General features: G+C 33.9%; 1 long non-coding RNA gene across 1 annotated transcript; it reads right to left on the minus strand.

Annotated features, from left to right (window-relative positions):
* Positions 1 to 13,851: 13,851 nt before the first annotated feature.
* On the minus strand, positions 13,852 to 15,043 carry LOC132755413 (uncharacterized). The gene is made up of 3 exons (XR_009629206.1): positions 14,956 to 15,043; positions 14,788 to 14,826; positions 13,852 to 13,988 (listed from the first exon to the last, which is right to left on the minus strand). It is a non-coding gene; the product is annotated as an uncharacterized LOC132755413 (long non-coding RNA).
* Between the last annotated feature and the right edge of the window lie 1,617 nt (positions 15,044 to 16,660).

Raw genomic sequence — 16,660 nt, forward strand, 5'->3', positions numbered from 1 at the left:
TGGAATTTGTAAAAATATTTTATTAATGTTTTTTATTTTCACAATAGACCCATGCAACTCTTGAAATGCTTAAACAATGCAATAAAAGCAAGCACAGGGAAACAAAATGATATATTATATAATATTAACAACAAAATATGCATTGTTAAGATAAAAAATATCCATTCTTTACATGAATAACTTAAATGATTTAAAATAAATCAATGTCATCAAGACTTAAATGGAGAAAACTTATCTATAAAATTTAGACATACGCTGAACCTCTGTGTTATAGTGACCACGATATAGGCAGGTCGATTAGCACAACCATACAGTCTGACCAGACTCACTGTTAGATGCTCAGTTTTTAATATCTTGATATAAAATTTCCTGAAACTACATACATATATTGACTGTTTCAACCTCAAAGAACAGATCCACTTCACTAAGTCAGCATGTTTAGGGTATTTTTCTTCTTTTTTTTTTTTGTTCTTGTTTGTTTACTCAGCCGTAACTTATTGAATTTCTGTATTATTTTGTTTTCTAAAAACGCTGTAACTTAATATATACATTTATAAGAACTAGTACAGATAACAAAAAAAATCCCACATTAACGTAGCACATCTGTAAAATTTAACAATCTTGCAGTGACTGTAATCTTAAATGTAAACTATCAGACAATATCTCAACTTTATTCCATATACAAATAAGTACATAAATAAGAATTCATAAGTAAGAATTTATCAATCACAGTTTTAACATCAGTGAACTACTGTTTATTTATCAACATTAAGGTAATAATTACCTAGAAATCAACCTTACTTTTGAGTACGATTAGCATCATTCTGTTTCACTTTTTACCAGTGAAATATTTTTGGTATCAATATTTTTGGTGAAAATCAATGCAGGTCTCAGGTCTCCAGTAAGGTTATTAGTAAAATTTAAACATTAAAACAATAACATTTTTCTCTTTAAACCAGAAAATTTCTAATATTAACACTTTTGATGATCACAACATTTTTAAATTGATATCACTTAATCCAGATTATAGAAACTGAACAAATTGAAATACTGATTTGTTTTGTCAAATGATGTTGGTTTTTTAATGACAAGATAGATATAAATGTACATGATGTCATCATTTAATGTTTGCTGCTCAGCATTTCAATACAACATATAAGAACAGCATCTCATTTTTTAACTGTTTCACAAATGAAATAAATTTCCGTTGGAATGACATGAAAACAAAATGTTTTTTTTAAATATTATTTGGACATCACTATTGTTCATCATCATCATTTTCTCTGATAACTGGAACACCTGTAAAATACACGATAAACTTACATGTATAAATAGTTAACCAAAGCAAAATATGATAAACTACAACAGGACGCACAGGTTTACAAAAAACAACACAACTGTAACCTTTAAGCGGTTTACCAACAAAACAGGCATTATGAACTACAAGTTGTTGGTTTTACCTACAAAACACATGATGAATTAAACTGAAAACAAGATTGCATTTGAGAAAAATGCTATGCCACCGCATTAATACAACACTAAACAGTAGTGTAGGAACAGATTTTTTTTGTTTCTATACAATTTTGAAGATTGTCATAATGCATAGATCCCTGACCTATCTAATTCTTATTATCAGATTAGTGGTTAAATCTGTTGTTAACTCAATAAAAGATCAGAGTAGGAATATATCAATGCACTCGAGTCTAGTGAATTTGGTGGTGAAGGTCATATTTCACACAGCCTAAATTAAAGGACAACACAGTAAGACACTTTGTCAAAATCTAGGTCAGCTGAAATCAAAGTTCACTTTACATCTTAATCTGTGCACATGGTTCAAATTTCATAGCTGTACATCAGAGGACGAGAAAGTAGGTCACATCATCAAAATCTAGGTCACCTGATATCAAAGTTCAATTTTACAACTTAAACTGTGCACATGATCAAAATTTCATTGCTGTACATCAAAGGACAAGAAAAGTAGGTCACTGTCCCCTTGGGCAAGGCAAAATTTTGGACCCAAGGGTTTAATTCAAAACAATCTTGATACAGGTCCACCAAACAACATTTAAAGTCAAATATCTAAGCTGTAGCTTTCTCCCGTTCAGAAAACATTTGTTTTATTTTCTGTTTTTACTATGTGTACATAATGAGAATCACTGCCCCCGGGCAGGGCCAATTTTGACAACAGGGGAAAAATTTTAACAACTTTGGTAGAGGACCTATAGATGATATTATATAGCAAACAACAAAGCTCTATGCCTTGTACCTTCAGACAAAAATATTTTTTATTTTTTTACTATATGTACATAATGAAAATCAATGACCCCCGGGGCGGAACCAACTTTGACCTCAGGGCTATAATTTGAACAATCTTGGTAAAGGTTCACTTTGCAAAGTCTCATGCCATATATTTAACCTCTAGCCTTTGTCAATTCAGAGAAGAAGATTTTTCAATTCAGAGAAGAAAATTTTTCAAGTTTTTACTTTATACATATAAGGAAAACTATCGCCTCTGGGGCAGGGCAATTTTAACACTAGGGGCATAATTAAAACAACTTTAGTAGAGGACCCATTGATGATATTATATACAAAATATTAAAGCTCTAAGCTTTGTACCTACTACCAAGAAGATTTTTTAATTTTTTACTATATGTACATAGTGAAAATCAATGACCCCTGGGGGTGGGGCCAATTTTGACTCCAGGGCTATAATTTGTACAATCTTGCTAGAGGTTCACTACATAATGTTTCATGCAAAATATCTTAACTCTAGCCTTTGTAAATTTAGAGAAGATGATTTTTTAAGTTATTACTATATACATGTAAGGAAAACCTATGGCCCCCGGGGCGGGGCTAATTTTGACACTAGAGGCAAAATTTGAACAACTTTGGTAGAGTACCTATAGATGATATCATTTAACAAATATTAAAGCTCTAAGCCTTGTACCTTCAGACAATAAGATTTTTTACTATATGTATATATTGAAAATCAATGACCCCCGGGGCGGGAACAATTTTGACCCCAGGGCTATAATTTGAACAATCTTGCTAGAAGTTCACTTCACAAAGTTTCATTTAAAATATCTAACCTCTAGCATTTTGTCAATTGCTAGAAGAAATTTTTTTAAAGTTTTTACTATATACATATAAGGAAAAAAAACAATGACCTACAGGGCGGGCCGATTTTGACCCCAGGGCTATAATTTGAACAATCTGGGTGGAGGTCTACCAGACAATGCCTTATGCCAAATATCTAAGCTCTAGGCCTTTTGGGTCTTTACAAGAAGGTATTTTATGTTTTTACTATATGTACATATAGTGAAAATCAATGACCCCCGGGGCGGGACCAATTTTGACCCCAGGGCTATAATTTGAAAAGTTTGGTAAAGGTCTACCGGACAATGCCTTATGCAAAATATAGCTCTAGGCCTTTTGGGTCTTTACAAGAAGATTTTTTAAAATTTATTCTTATAATTCCTTTTGGTTGCCATGGAAACCAGATTTCTGCATGGAATGAAATTCTTTGAACAACATTGGAAGCCCTTCACCAAGGATCAATCCTGCCAAGTTTGGTTGAAATTGGACAAGTGGTTTTTCACAAAAAGATTTTTTAAGTTCACTATATAATCTATATAACACACACACACACAAACAAACACACACACAGGTGAATCGCTATATGCCACCGCATCGCAGATGCTGCGGTGGCATAAAAATATATATTGTCGTCTAGCAATAAAGGGGCCCTCAATAAAGGAGTGATAGTTTGATAGAGAAAATGATGATTTTCCCTCATATGCCAGAAGTTTTGTAAAATCTAGGCATACTTGGAGTTTTTAAAGGTCAATACTTTCTCCAACTACATTTTTTGTGTATATTATATAAAGTAACTTAGCCATTGCTTCAATTGGTCGTATCATGCCTTAATGCATTGAAATGTGCCACAATGGGCTGAGTCATGTCCAAATTGGTTAATTTGTACCGTAATGGGTTGAGTCCAAGTTAAGCCTTTGTCGACTTAGTATCAGTATTTTAACACTGGGACTGTAAAAATTAGTCCATGTTTTCAAATATAACCCTAGTAGAGGCAGAGTCTGGCTTCATAAAAAACAAGAGCACCGCTAGGCGGAGCATTATATGCCCGAAAGTGTTTTTTTTTAGTAAGGATGAAGCATTTGTAAGAAATGGGAATTAGCTGTTCATCCTATAAAATTTTACAGATGTAGGTTGATTAATACTTAATAATGACCTTAACCTTTGACCTTGTGACCCTAAAATCAATAGGGGTCTTCTACCTTATATGGACAATCATCCTAAGGAGTTTGAATATTGTGGGCCAAATGGAACTTTAGTTATGCTCCGGAAACTGTTTTCGATTTTAAGGTGATAGTGACCTTGACCTTTGACCCCAAAATCAATAGGGGTCTTCTACCCAATATGGACAATCATCCTTTGAAGTTTGAATATTGTGGGCCAAATGGAACTTAAGTTATGCTCCGGAAGCTGTTTTCAGTATCAAGGTAATAGTGACCTTGACCTTTGACCTTGTGACCCCAAAATCAATAGGGGTCTTCAACCTAATATAAACAATCATCCTATGAAGTTTGAATATTGTGGGTCAAATGGAACTTAAGTTATGCTACAGAAACTGTTTTCAGTATCAAGGTAAAAGTGACCTTGACCTTTAACATTTTGACCCCAAAATCAATAGGGGTCTTCTACCCAATATGGACAATCATCCTATGAAGTTTGAACATTGTGGGTCAAATGGAACTTAAGTTATGCTACGGAAACTGTTTTCAGTATCAAGGTAATAGTGACCTTGACCTTTGACATTTTGACCCCAAAATCAATAGGGGTCTTCTACCCAATATGGACAATCATCCTATGAAGTTTGAACATTGTGGGTCAAATGGAACTTAAGTTATGCTCCGGAAACCAAATTGCTAACGGACAAATTGCCAACGGACGGAAACTGTTTTCAGTATCAAGGTAATAGTGACTTTGACCTTTTGACCCCAAAAACAATAGGGGTCTTCTACCCAATATGGACAATCATCCTATGAAGTTTGAACATTGTGGGTCAAATGGAACTTAAGTTATGCTCCGGAAACTGTTTTCAGTTTTAAGGTAATAGTGAACCTTGACCTTTGACTTTTTGACCCCAAAATCAATAGGGATCTTCTACCCAATATGGACAATCATCCTATGAAGTTTGAACATTGTGGGCCAAATGGAACTTAAGTTATGCTCCGGAAACCAAATTGCTAACAGACAAATTGCTAACGGACGGAAACTGTTTTCAGTTTTAAGGTAATAGTGACCTTGACCCTTGACCCCAAAATCAATAGGGGTCTTCTTCCCAATATGGACAATCATCCTATGAAGTTTGAACATTGTGGGTCAAATGGAACTTAAGTTATACTCCGGAAACCAAATTGCTAACGGACAAATTGCTAACAGACGGAAACTGTTTTCAGTATCAAGGTAATAGTGACTTTGACCTTTTGACCCCAAAATCAATAGGGGTCTTCTACCAAATATGGACAATCATCCTATGAAGTTTGAACATTGTGGGTCAAATGGAACTTAAGTTATGCTCCGGAAACTGTTTTCAGTTTTAAGGTAATAGTGACCTTGACCTTTGACTTTTTGACCCCAAAATCAATAGGGATCTTCTACCCAATATGGACAATCATCCTATGAAGTTTGAACATTGTGGACCAAATGAAACTTAAGTTATGCTCCGGAAACCAAATTGCTAACAGACAAATTGCTAACGGACGGAAACTGTTTTCAGTTTTAAGGTAATAGTGACCTTGACCCTTGACCTTTTGGCCCCAAAATCAATAGGGGTCTTCTACCCAATATGGACAATCATCCTATGAAGTTTGAACATTGTGGGTCAAATGGAACTTAAGTTATGCTCCGGAAACTGTTTTCAGTTTATAGGATATAGTTAAAAAGTAGCTAAAGCTTAAAATCTGTAAGTAAATCATTCATGTCATTAGTATAGCACCTGCATTTATATCAATCTGTGTGTTTAGAAGAAAATTGTAATTATCATGTAATTGAATGATAAGCATGATTCCAGACTAAAATGCTGTAGACTTGATAAAAAAAACCACACTTTCTAGGCATTTTAACAATGTTTATTACTTGATTATCTTGGTAATATTGTACTGTTTAAAAAGATTTCTAACATGCTTGTCAGGATTATAAATAGCATCTTTAACAAAGCATCTGTGCTGTTATCAATGCTGCTCCTTCCTTGAGTTTTTTTTTATTCTATAAATGCACCTCTTGTATCAAAAACCTCAGATTATATTAAAGCTTGTTTTTTGTTTTGTTTTTTCAAGAGTATTAGCATATCGTATGGCAGTGAAAATAATCAAGTTTCAATAGTTGTATCATGTTTGGAATAACACACACAAAAAACATATTTATATCATTCTGAACAATAAGAAATATATAACAAGAGCACCGCTAGGCGGAGCATTATATGCCCGAAAGTGTTTTTTTTTAATAAGGATGAAGCATTTATAAGACATGGGAATTAGCTGTTCATCCTATAAAATTTTACAGCTGTAGGTTGATTAATACTCAAGTTATTAATAATGACCTTAACCTTTGACCTTTTGACCCCAAAATCAATAGGGGTCTTCTACCTTATATGGACAATCATCCTAAGAAGTTTGAATATTGTTGGCCAATTGGAACGTTAATTATGCTCTAGAAACTGTTTTCAGTATTAAGGTAAAAGTGACATTGACCTTGACCTTGTGACCCCCAAAATCAATAGGGGTCTTCTACCCAATATGGACAAAATCATCCTACGAAGTTTTTGAATATTGTGGCCAAATGGAAACTTACGTTATGCCCCGGAAACTGTTTTTGGTTTTAAGGTAATGTGACCTTGACTTTGACCTAGTGACCCAAAACAATCCCTGTTCAGTAGGGGTCTTCTACCCAATATGACAATCATCTATTGAAGTTTGAATATTGTGGGCACAAATGTCAAACTTAAGTTATCTGCTCCAGAAACTGTTTTCAGAGTTTATAGGATATAGTGACCTTGACCCTTGACCTTTTGACCCCAAAATCAATAGGCGTCTTCTACCTAATATGGACAATCATTCCTATGAAGTTTGAACACTGTGGGCCAAATGGCAACTTAAGTTATGCTCTGGAAAACTTTTTCCAGTATCAATGTAATTAGTGACCTTGACCTTTGAACCTTGTGACCCCAAAATCAAATAGGGGTCTTCTTCCCAATATGGACAATGATAATCCTATGAAGTTTGATCACTGTGCGTCAATTCGAACTTAAGTTATGCTCCGGAAACTGTTTTTCAGTTTTAAGTAATAGTGACCTTGACCTTTAACCTTTTGACCCCAAAATCAATAGGGTCTTCTACCCAATATGGACAATACATCCTATGAAGTTTTGAACATTGTGGGCCAAATGGAACTTAAGTTATGCTCCGTGAAACCAAAATTGCTAACGGACAAATTTAATTGCTCAGACGACGGAATCTGTTTCAGTATCAAGGTAAAATGACCTTGACCCTTTACCTTTTGACCCCAAAAATCAATAGGATCTTCTACCAATATGGACAATCTCCTATGAATTTGAACCATTCGTGGGTTCACAATGGAACTTAAATTATGCTCCGAAAACCAAATTGCTAAACAGACGACGACGGTACGGCTTTCCTTAGACCGCTCGTACCGGTACGTAGAACGTCCAGCGTCGAGCTGTGTTAATAAGTACACTAGATAGTATCCTCCTCTTGTATTCACGCAGCAAACAACGCTTCACAGAAATTACTTCGATGCTCAGCAATTTCAATCTTTATTTATAAAATATTATCTAATTGCAATCCACGTATTCTCTTGTAGAAATGAGAGAGTACACATACTCAATTCAACTAGGTGATAGATATGATAGTTTTAACTCTATCCACATCATCTAATCCGGGGTCACTCGAGTATAGTATTAAGTCTCCTTCAATGAAAGAGAGAACAAGTCCCTCTCACACACACAATTACCTCTTATATTTTACTGCACGCCTACCATATTAATAGTGAGCAGCCTTCCCATACATAGTTATCAATGTATGAAACAAATTCCTATCTTAAAATTTCATGGATTTCCAATGCAATTCTAAGATAAAATAGTATTCTACCCAAAAAGCCATGAGCATAGATACTTTACAATTAATATCAAACACTCAATACACAAGCATGTTCCTATGCGAAACTTTAGAAATTTAAAATTACCATCCAACTTTTTCATACCCTCGCACGCGCTCCTCCCTCAATCCCGTATCAGCGACTCGCGTCCCTAGTAACCTGTGTCACACCCCTACGACTCTTCTATCTAATATTCTCTTCCAGACAATCTCGTAACCGACTTTTCTTCCTATTCTACCATCTGTGAAATCTTCGCCGAGTGCATCCCGGACACTGCTAGATTCTCACTCAAATAATCACTTCCTGTAAACGTTAATACCAGCTAATGACAACATGCCTCCACCAAGCATCTCAGTCAGAATCTATCTATATCTGCGAAAGAAAAATAAACTATTGGTTTATAGTTTATGCCAGTAATACTTTAATATATTTAACTTTACATCTAATTGGCTCCCTGAAGTATATAGAACTTCTAGGCGCCTGGCAAAATCTCCAGTTCTGATACCCTCATGTTCTGTCCCAGTCCAGCCTTATAATGAACAAGATGTAATATGTTTCAAGAATGCTAACTTAATGTAAATATCATACGGACAAGTTAAAAGTTGCTTCACATTACGACAAAGTAAGTCAAAATCAGATTTGCCCGCGCCTGCAACTGCTAAAGTTCTGAGCTTATGGACATGAAGATTAACAAACACGATTCAGACCATTATTTTTAAGCATTATATCTAGCACAAGCAAGGCATCTATGTTGAAATCCCATTTGATCCATATATCAGTTTGCAATGATGCCCTCCTCTCATTCTACAGTCTTGTCTTTCAATTGTTATTCAAATGAATAATATATCATTAATCAGAACTTGTCTATCTTACAGAACCATATCTGGTCACAAGAAACTCATTAACAATCAAATGCCATTTCAAGAAGTCAAAGATATGGTATTTCAAACACACCCATCTCATTATTCTGCCACATTAATTTTTCCTTTAGAAGAAAAAAATATGAAAACAAATTTAAATTTTATACTTACAAGTTTTTCACGAGCTCATTCATGTCCTTTAGACCTCATATTGGGTTTGACATGTATCAAAACCTGAGCAAAATGAAAAAACTTAATAAAGTTAATATTCCTTCTTATTCCATGTATCACTGCTTAGGCTCTGGAGTTTTTACATTAACTGGCACGGAACCAAAAGTGTATTAAATTTTGCCTTCTATTGTAGTAAAGATTGTAGTGACCAACTAAAATATCACATCACTTTACATATTGGAGGACCAGAACTTTGTTCGCGTCCCTTCCTGTGTTGTATTTTTTTTCAGACACAATTAGCCTACCTGAGTAGAACCACCTCATGTTCTAGCTGCGAATGCCCTCTTCGGCATCACATTGAAGAAGAAAGTTAACAATCCCCAGCGGGATTCCAACCCTAAAGCGCGTGAGCAAGTGGTTGAAGTAAACCTATACCATAAGCACTTGGCACTGATGCCCCCTTCCCAATTTTCTTTATTTCTGGCATGAAGTAGCACATAAGCTTATCTACCTCTCCATAACCCAAGCTGGATGTTTTAGACAGAAAAGACCCAAAGTCCCTTGTGAAAAGATTCCAACCCTTACAGTGAGTGGCACATGATTTGAAGTACAGCCACTTTAATCACTCCAGAAACATGAAAGCCCAAACAGATAAAACAAATTGAAATCACCTGGCCTGTTAAGTATGTGGGGAAACCATGAAGATGTGCAATTTTTTTTAAGACTATAATATATCTTACTCACCTTGAGCTTTTTAAGAACATTTACAACCTTTTAACTTTTCTATTCTGTTGTAGAAATCCAGAGTTGCTTCCAAAGTGTCACCTACAGGCTTCCTGTATTAATATACCAAATGTACATGATGATCCATATATTATAAATATTAAATGTAAAAAATACATTGTTTACCATTACATTGCAATTAAGCAGTATCGCCAGATATTCTACTTGAATCCTGGCTCCAATGTTCTGATACACCTTAGCTAAATGTCTCAAATAAATATACTGAACAGTTACATATTAAGAAACCAACAACCAACGCACAACAAAACATTCCAAAATGCTGCATTTGAAATTGTCATCATTGAATTATCTTTTAACTATTCTTAGCGTATACACAACACACTAAAAATACAACTTACCAATCCAGTTAGAGATTTTATTATTTCCTTCCCAAAGACAAAATTCTTCAAGTTTTCTGTAAGGAGAATGAGAAAAATATTTAGGCTAATGTTCAATTATTATCACATAATAAACAAGCTCCAAAGCCTTTAATCTGGGCAACAAATATTTGCCTATTCATAATCTAACCTTCAATCATCAAACATCTTTTTAAAGCTCCCTTGCCAACGATTTTTTCCTATATAATCATTTTTTCAAAAACATTACGACTATAATGCGATTTAACTAACTATTTTCTTGCAAGGCCCTTAAGACTATTTTAAGAAAAAAATTATAAAGTCACATGACTATCAGCTTAAAATCAATTGATATTTTTCAGCAAACACTTTACAGAATTCTTTTATTTTATAAAAATTAGAGTAAAAATAAAGACCGTTACTGAGACCGTTCAGGTTTGCAATTTTTTCAATACAATTTGTGGAAAGTGCCAGATGCCCTGTAAATACAACACAGAGAAAATTGATAATACTTCATGCTAATTAAGTGTATAAAATCAAAATATCCTGTTTACGAAAAAATACCCAGGAGAGGATCGGGATGATTGCATAGAAATAAATATAAATAAATAAAAATATGTTTTAAAAATCTGCTCATTCTCTTTAACCAAAGATACCATACTTACTCATTGTTCAGGCTTACTGCTTCAAGCTAGGTGGTCTCTATTGTTATAAGTTATACACTATGCTTGATATATCAATGAATAATCAAACTTCCCTGTAAAAAGGATTTAGTCTTAAAAATAATTCATTTCAACAAACTTTTTCTTTTGCTGTAATGCATGAAACCAGAAGAAGCCATATTTAATGCCAAATCAATCTGTTTTACAAATTTAAAAAAAAAACTTATTGATACTTAATAATTACAAATACATTCAGAGTACAATGTATTTCAAAACTGCTACAACATTTTATTAACATTAATTGCCTTATTCTAATTCATACAGTCTTCAATGTTAGATTTCACTCTACAAGTTCATAAATAACACAAAAAACATGCACTGCGACACTTTCTAGTAATCATAAAGTTAACTTAAAGCATCAACAAAAAACCTTAACCAATATAAAGCATTTTATGTTGGCAAAGAAAATCTTAACTTTTGTTAATGTAAACATGCTAGATATAAACAAGCCATTCTGAACATAAAACCACACAATAGAATATTATACATTCTTACAAAACCAGTCACATAGAAACATAAGTTTTGGGCTTATCAATTACCCAAGCTAATTGTCTCTTGATGTAAATAAAAAAAGAAGGAACACACTGTTACAATGCAGTGCTAAAGTAATTCATCGGCTAAGTTGACGGAGGTACATGTGTATAACATAGTCATAGCCAGTTAATTCGATCTTCACTTTTAGTGAAAATTGGCCAAGCTGGTTATTTCCCTTAGCAAATTAAATTAGCCAGTTACTTCCCTTAGAAAAATAGCATAGCCAGTTACTTCCTTACAGTTACTTATTTGTTAAATTATCCATACATACAAGAAACATGGCAATGCCACGAAACCAGGTTTTCATTATCACCATTGTAGATAAATATGTTGTAGTGAAATACAAATACAAGCAAAACAAACAAATCAAACTATGTGCAATGTAAATCATGAATAATGTAGGAGGAATTGCATAGAGAAGAACTTTGCTCACTATATATTCTGTATAAGGAAAAAAAACAAAGGGCCATAATTAGGTCAAATATTATTCAATCACAAAACCCTGACAATATGCGCCAGGGCACTTGATGACAAAGCTTCTGTGAAAGTTTGGTCAAAATCCGTTGAGAAATGAGGGAGTTGCACACAGAAGAAATTGTTCACTATTATATACTAGATAGGAAAAAACAATGGGCCATAATTAGGTCAAATATTATCCAATCACAAAATCCCGACAATATGCGCCAGGGCACTTGATGACAAAGCTTCTGTGAAAGTTTGGTCAAATCCGTAGAGAAATGTAGGAGTTGCCCACAGAAGAAATTGTTCACTATATATTCTATATAAGGAAAAAAAAACAAAGGGTCATAATTAGGTCAAATATTATCCATCAATCAAAAAACTACCAACAATATACACCCAGTGCACTTGATGACAAAGCTTCTGTTTTAAAGTTTGGTCAAAATCTGTTGAGAAATGTAGGAGGAGTTGCGCATAGAAGAAATTGTTCACTATATATTCTATATAAGGAAAAAAAACAAAGGGCCATAATTAGGTCAAATATTATCCAATCACAAAACCCGACAATATGCGCCAGGGCACTTGATGACAAAGCTTCTGTGTGAGTTTGGTCAAAATCTGTTTGAGAAATGTAGGAGGAGTTGCGCACAGAAGAAAGTGTTTACGCCCGCCCGTCCGCCTGCCGACATACCTCAATCTAATAACCAGTTTTTTTACTTCGGAAAAACCTGGTTAAAAAAGACCCTGTTTTAAACAATATTTTTTGTGTTCCTTTTCTATTTAAGACAAGTCTCCTAACATAAATGTCATGATTCACATATTCTGTAAAAAAATAATTATTTCCTGTAAAATAATATATAAGAATCTTATATAGAGCTATTTTGATTTGCTTTTCAAGATAGAATTTGAGCTTAGTTCTGTAAATTTAACTCTATAAAATATGTGCACCATCTTTAAGAAATAAACAATTCAACCAAATTTCATTTTCTAAAATTGATAATAGCATAAAATACTATCACATTTAAAGAAATAGTATTAAAGCATCATTCTGAATAAAAGTTGACAGTCAGAAGTGACAGTCATTAATTTAGTAGTAACATCTTTTTTTAAAGAAATATTTCTTTTAATAACAGGAATTGTGATTTATTTGTGACATGTATTTTAAGCCCACTGTTACATAATAAATTGTGAATCATACAACAAGTCCCTTATATTCAATTCAAGATACATACCTTTAACACATGGACATAACCTTAATAATGTACAAATTAATCACTTGTTGAATGATACTGTATTATTTTTCAAAAATTTTATAATGTGTTATTTGTCATTAAAATATCAAATCCCCAGGAAGTTTTTTTACCATAGATTTTCTTTGCAAAAAGAACTGCAATTCAGCTAAATATTCAAATAAAATTTTCATATACATACTTAAATATAAGAGAAAAATAGAAAAATAAATGAATCAATGAAGATGTAAGTTTTCAGAAGTTCTTTTCTGAAAGAATCAAACACCAGCAGCCATCACAAACCAAAATATTTGGTAAATGTTTTGCGGCAAAGCCTATATTACCACCTTAAACTGTTGGGCTTCAGCATTATATACTTGTCTGTATTTCTTCAGTTATATCCTGTTTTCTCTACAAATAACAGCTAATTTCATAATAATGTCAACGGCTGTACAAGACTTTTCAGATACAGAGAATAACTGTTTGAAAATTATTAAATAGGAGAAATAACATTAAAAAAATTGTATACAATAAAGATTTTGTCACCTAAAGAGAAAGAACACTTACTCGCATTTTGCCAATGTTGACAGTGATGCATCCATCTTTTCTACTGGGTGGAATTTGTGCATACATGACCACATGTGCAGCTTCACTTGCTTTGCAGCCTTCCTTTTCCTCCTATCAAAATTTTGTAATTACAATATTGTAAGAGTTATTTGAAAGTAGGTGACACAAGTAAAAAGTTGGAGCACTGGAGTCCAAATATGGAATAATAGGTTTGCCCATCAAACTTAACTGTAGGCAGAGGTCCTCTTTCACCCTCGTAAATCCACATTGGTGCAATTAATACTAAAGAAATAGGAAAATGCACGTTTACTAGTATATATAAATAGACTTGAAGTTTCTGTAACTAGTATGATTAATCTAACGGAATCTATTGCTTAATTATCATGCCACTGCTTAACTGGTTTTGTTTTTGTTCAAAGCCTTGATAATGGCTGTGCTGTCACCTAACCAATATACAAACATGAGTGTCCTGCCTCCCCACGGCACATTTCATTAAGTCTCAGATAAAAATGGCCGCAATATTTCAATTTTTGACATGGCGCCTATGATGGGGTAGCAGTAAACATGGTAAAGTGCATTCTACTCATTCTATATTAACATGTCATGGGTTTGTGCTTCAAACTACAATGTAGAATGTGCATTCTACAAAAAAATACAAAGGATCTTGAAAGACGACTTTATGTAGGTTTAATTTATGGTTCCCAAATAGATACAAATTATAATGCAGATGCTCTATAGGATAATGTGTTTATGTTCATTGCCCAAAACTGACCTATTTTAGTGAAACAATGGTGAACAAGTTTGTGAATTAATTATTATGACAGTACAATTCACGATTTACTAAGTGCTTTGAAGACTTCCATTTTATTATAAAAACATGTAAAATGATCTATTTCAGTATTTTACTTACGAACTTGGCGATAGCATCTTTTATAGTTGTTCCCTTCGACTGAAATGAAAAAGGCGGTAAGTATATATTTTTCAACTGAACTATGTCTTAGAGGAATTGAAAATATATTTCATTATTGCAAATATATAATTAGTTAATGTAAAAAAGAGCAAAAAAAAAAAGACTTACCATTTTGACGAGTCGTTGCTAACGAAAATAATATTATTCGGTGAACTCGGATATTATCCAAAGTTGTATAAACCCCGTATAACCGTACATTATCTGTACATAAAATGCCCGTACCGAATTCAAATTTTTCTAAAAACCAATCCATAATAACTTGTTTAATCTAATTTTCAATGCATTTATTGTTGTTTTAGATATTTTAGCATTCTCATTAAGCAGACCTACAGTATGCACGTTGAGTTTGTCTTCAATTTTTAGTAGACAATTTGAAATGGTCACATTTTGTTTCTTGGTATGATGAGCCTCTAGAAAATATTTTTTATTCTCCTTTTCATCAGTCGGATATTTCAACCACCATGAGAGGTTATCTTCCAAAACGACCCGCACATGGAGTTAAAAGAAAGACATTTTAAGAACCTATAGAGTGTAACATTTTGATATAAACTTTAACAAAAAATGATAAAAAAAACTTTGGAATTACCCAGAATCTAGTTTTTCCATGTTAACATGTGGTCTGTCACCTAATTTTGGTGAAAAATCGTTGTTTTGTAACATTTTTATTTCTTTAGTTAATAATGTCATTCTTGTTTTGAACTGAAAGATGACAATGGAACCTACTGTACTTTTCTCCAAACAATTCGCAGTTTGTTATCAATTAAAAAAATGTATGACGATTAGAGTGTAACATTTTGATATAAACTTTAACATAAAATGATAAAAATAAACTTTGGAATTACCCACAATCTAGTTTTTTCCATGTTAACATGTGGTCTTTCACCTAATCGATGCACGATTAGCAATGCCGTCTTAAAGATATACTATGCTCATCTTTTTATCATAGAAATTTATTGAAAATTATGAAATTCTAATGGAAGTTGTCTAATTTGAACTGGAAACTATTAAAGATATCCAATAGTGATGTGATAGTTTCAATAAGGAAATAATTCATATAAATTCCATTTCGAGGTCCATCAAGAATAAGCGTCAGTATGGAACGCCAAATTGAAATAAACTCAATTATTAAGTTTGAAGTGCTCAACAGTTACAAATGTATCTGAATTCATTTTTTGTAGATAAATTCACTATTGAGCAGTTTTATACGGTGGCTGATTTGTGTCATTCGTGTTTTTCGCTCCGCGATCCCGCCAAGCAAAAAAGTCGAGAATGAACAAGTTAAAATGACGGGCCACAGAGCGAAAAGTCGCTAATTAGCGGGGGCGCAGAGCGAAGTTCAAGGAAATAAAACTTTACCCCGCGGGGGCGCGGACCGAGATTTAAGAAATAAAACGACGGGGTGCGGAGCGAAAACACGCTAATTAGCAGAGGTGCGGGACGAAGTTTAATAAATAAAATTTCGCCCCGCGCCCCCGCTTAATAGCGTGTTTTCGTCCCGCGAACCCCAAACGAAAAGTCGAGATTTAACCATTTAAAATAGCGGGGACGCGGAGCGAAATCCCGCTCATTAGCGATCGGGGGGGGGGGGCGAAGTTTAACAAATAAAACGTCGCCCCATAGGGGCGCGGAGCGAGATTTAAGAAATAAAATGGCTGGGGCGGGTAGCGAAAACACGCTTATAAGAGGGACGCTAATTAGAGGGTGCGCGAGGATAAGTTTAATAAATAAACCCCCCGCGCTGCCGCTAATTAGTGTGTTTTCGCCCAGCGGCCCCGCCAAGCGAAAAGTCGAAAATTAACAAGTTAAAATGGCG

Source organism: Ruditapes philippinarum, unplaced genomic scaffold (genome assembly GCF_026571515.1).
Source record: "Ruditapes philippinarum isolate M1 unplaced genomic scaffold, ASM2657151v2 ctg4911_1_1_1_1, whole genome shotgun sequence".
Taxonomy (NCBI): Eukaryota; Metazoa; Mollusca; class Bivalvia; order Venerida; family Veneridae; genus Ruditapes; species Ruditapes philippinarum.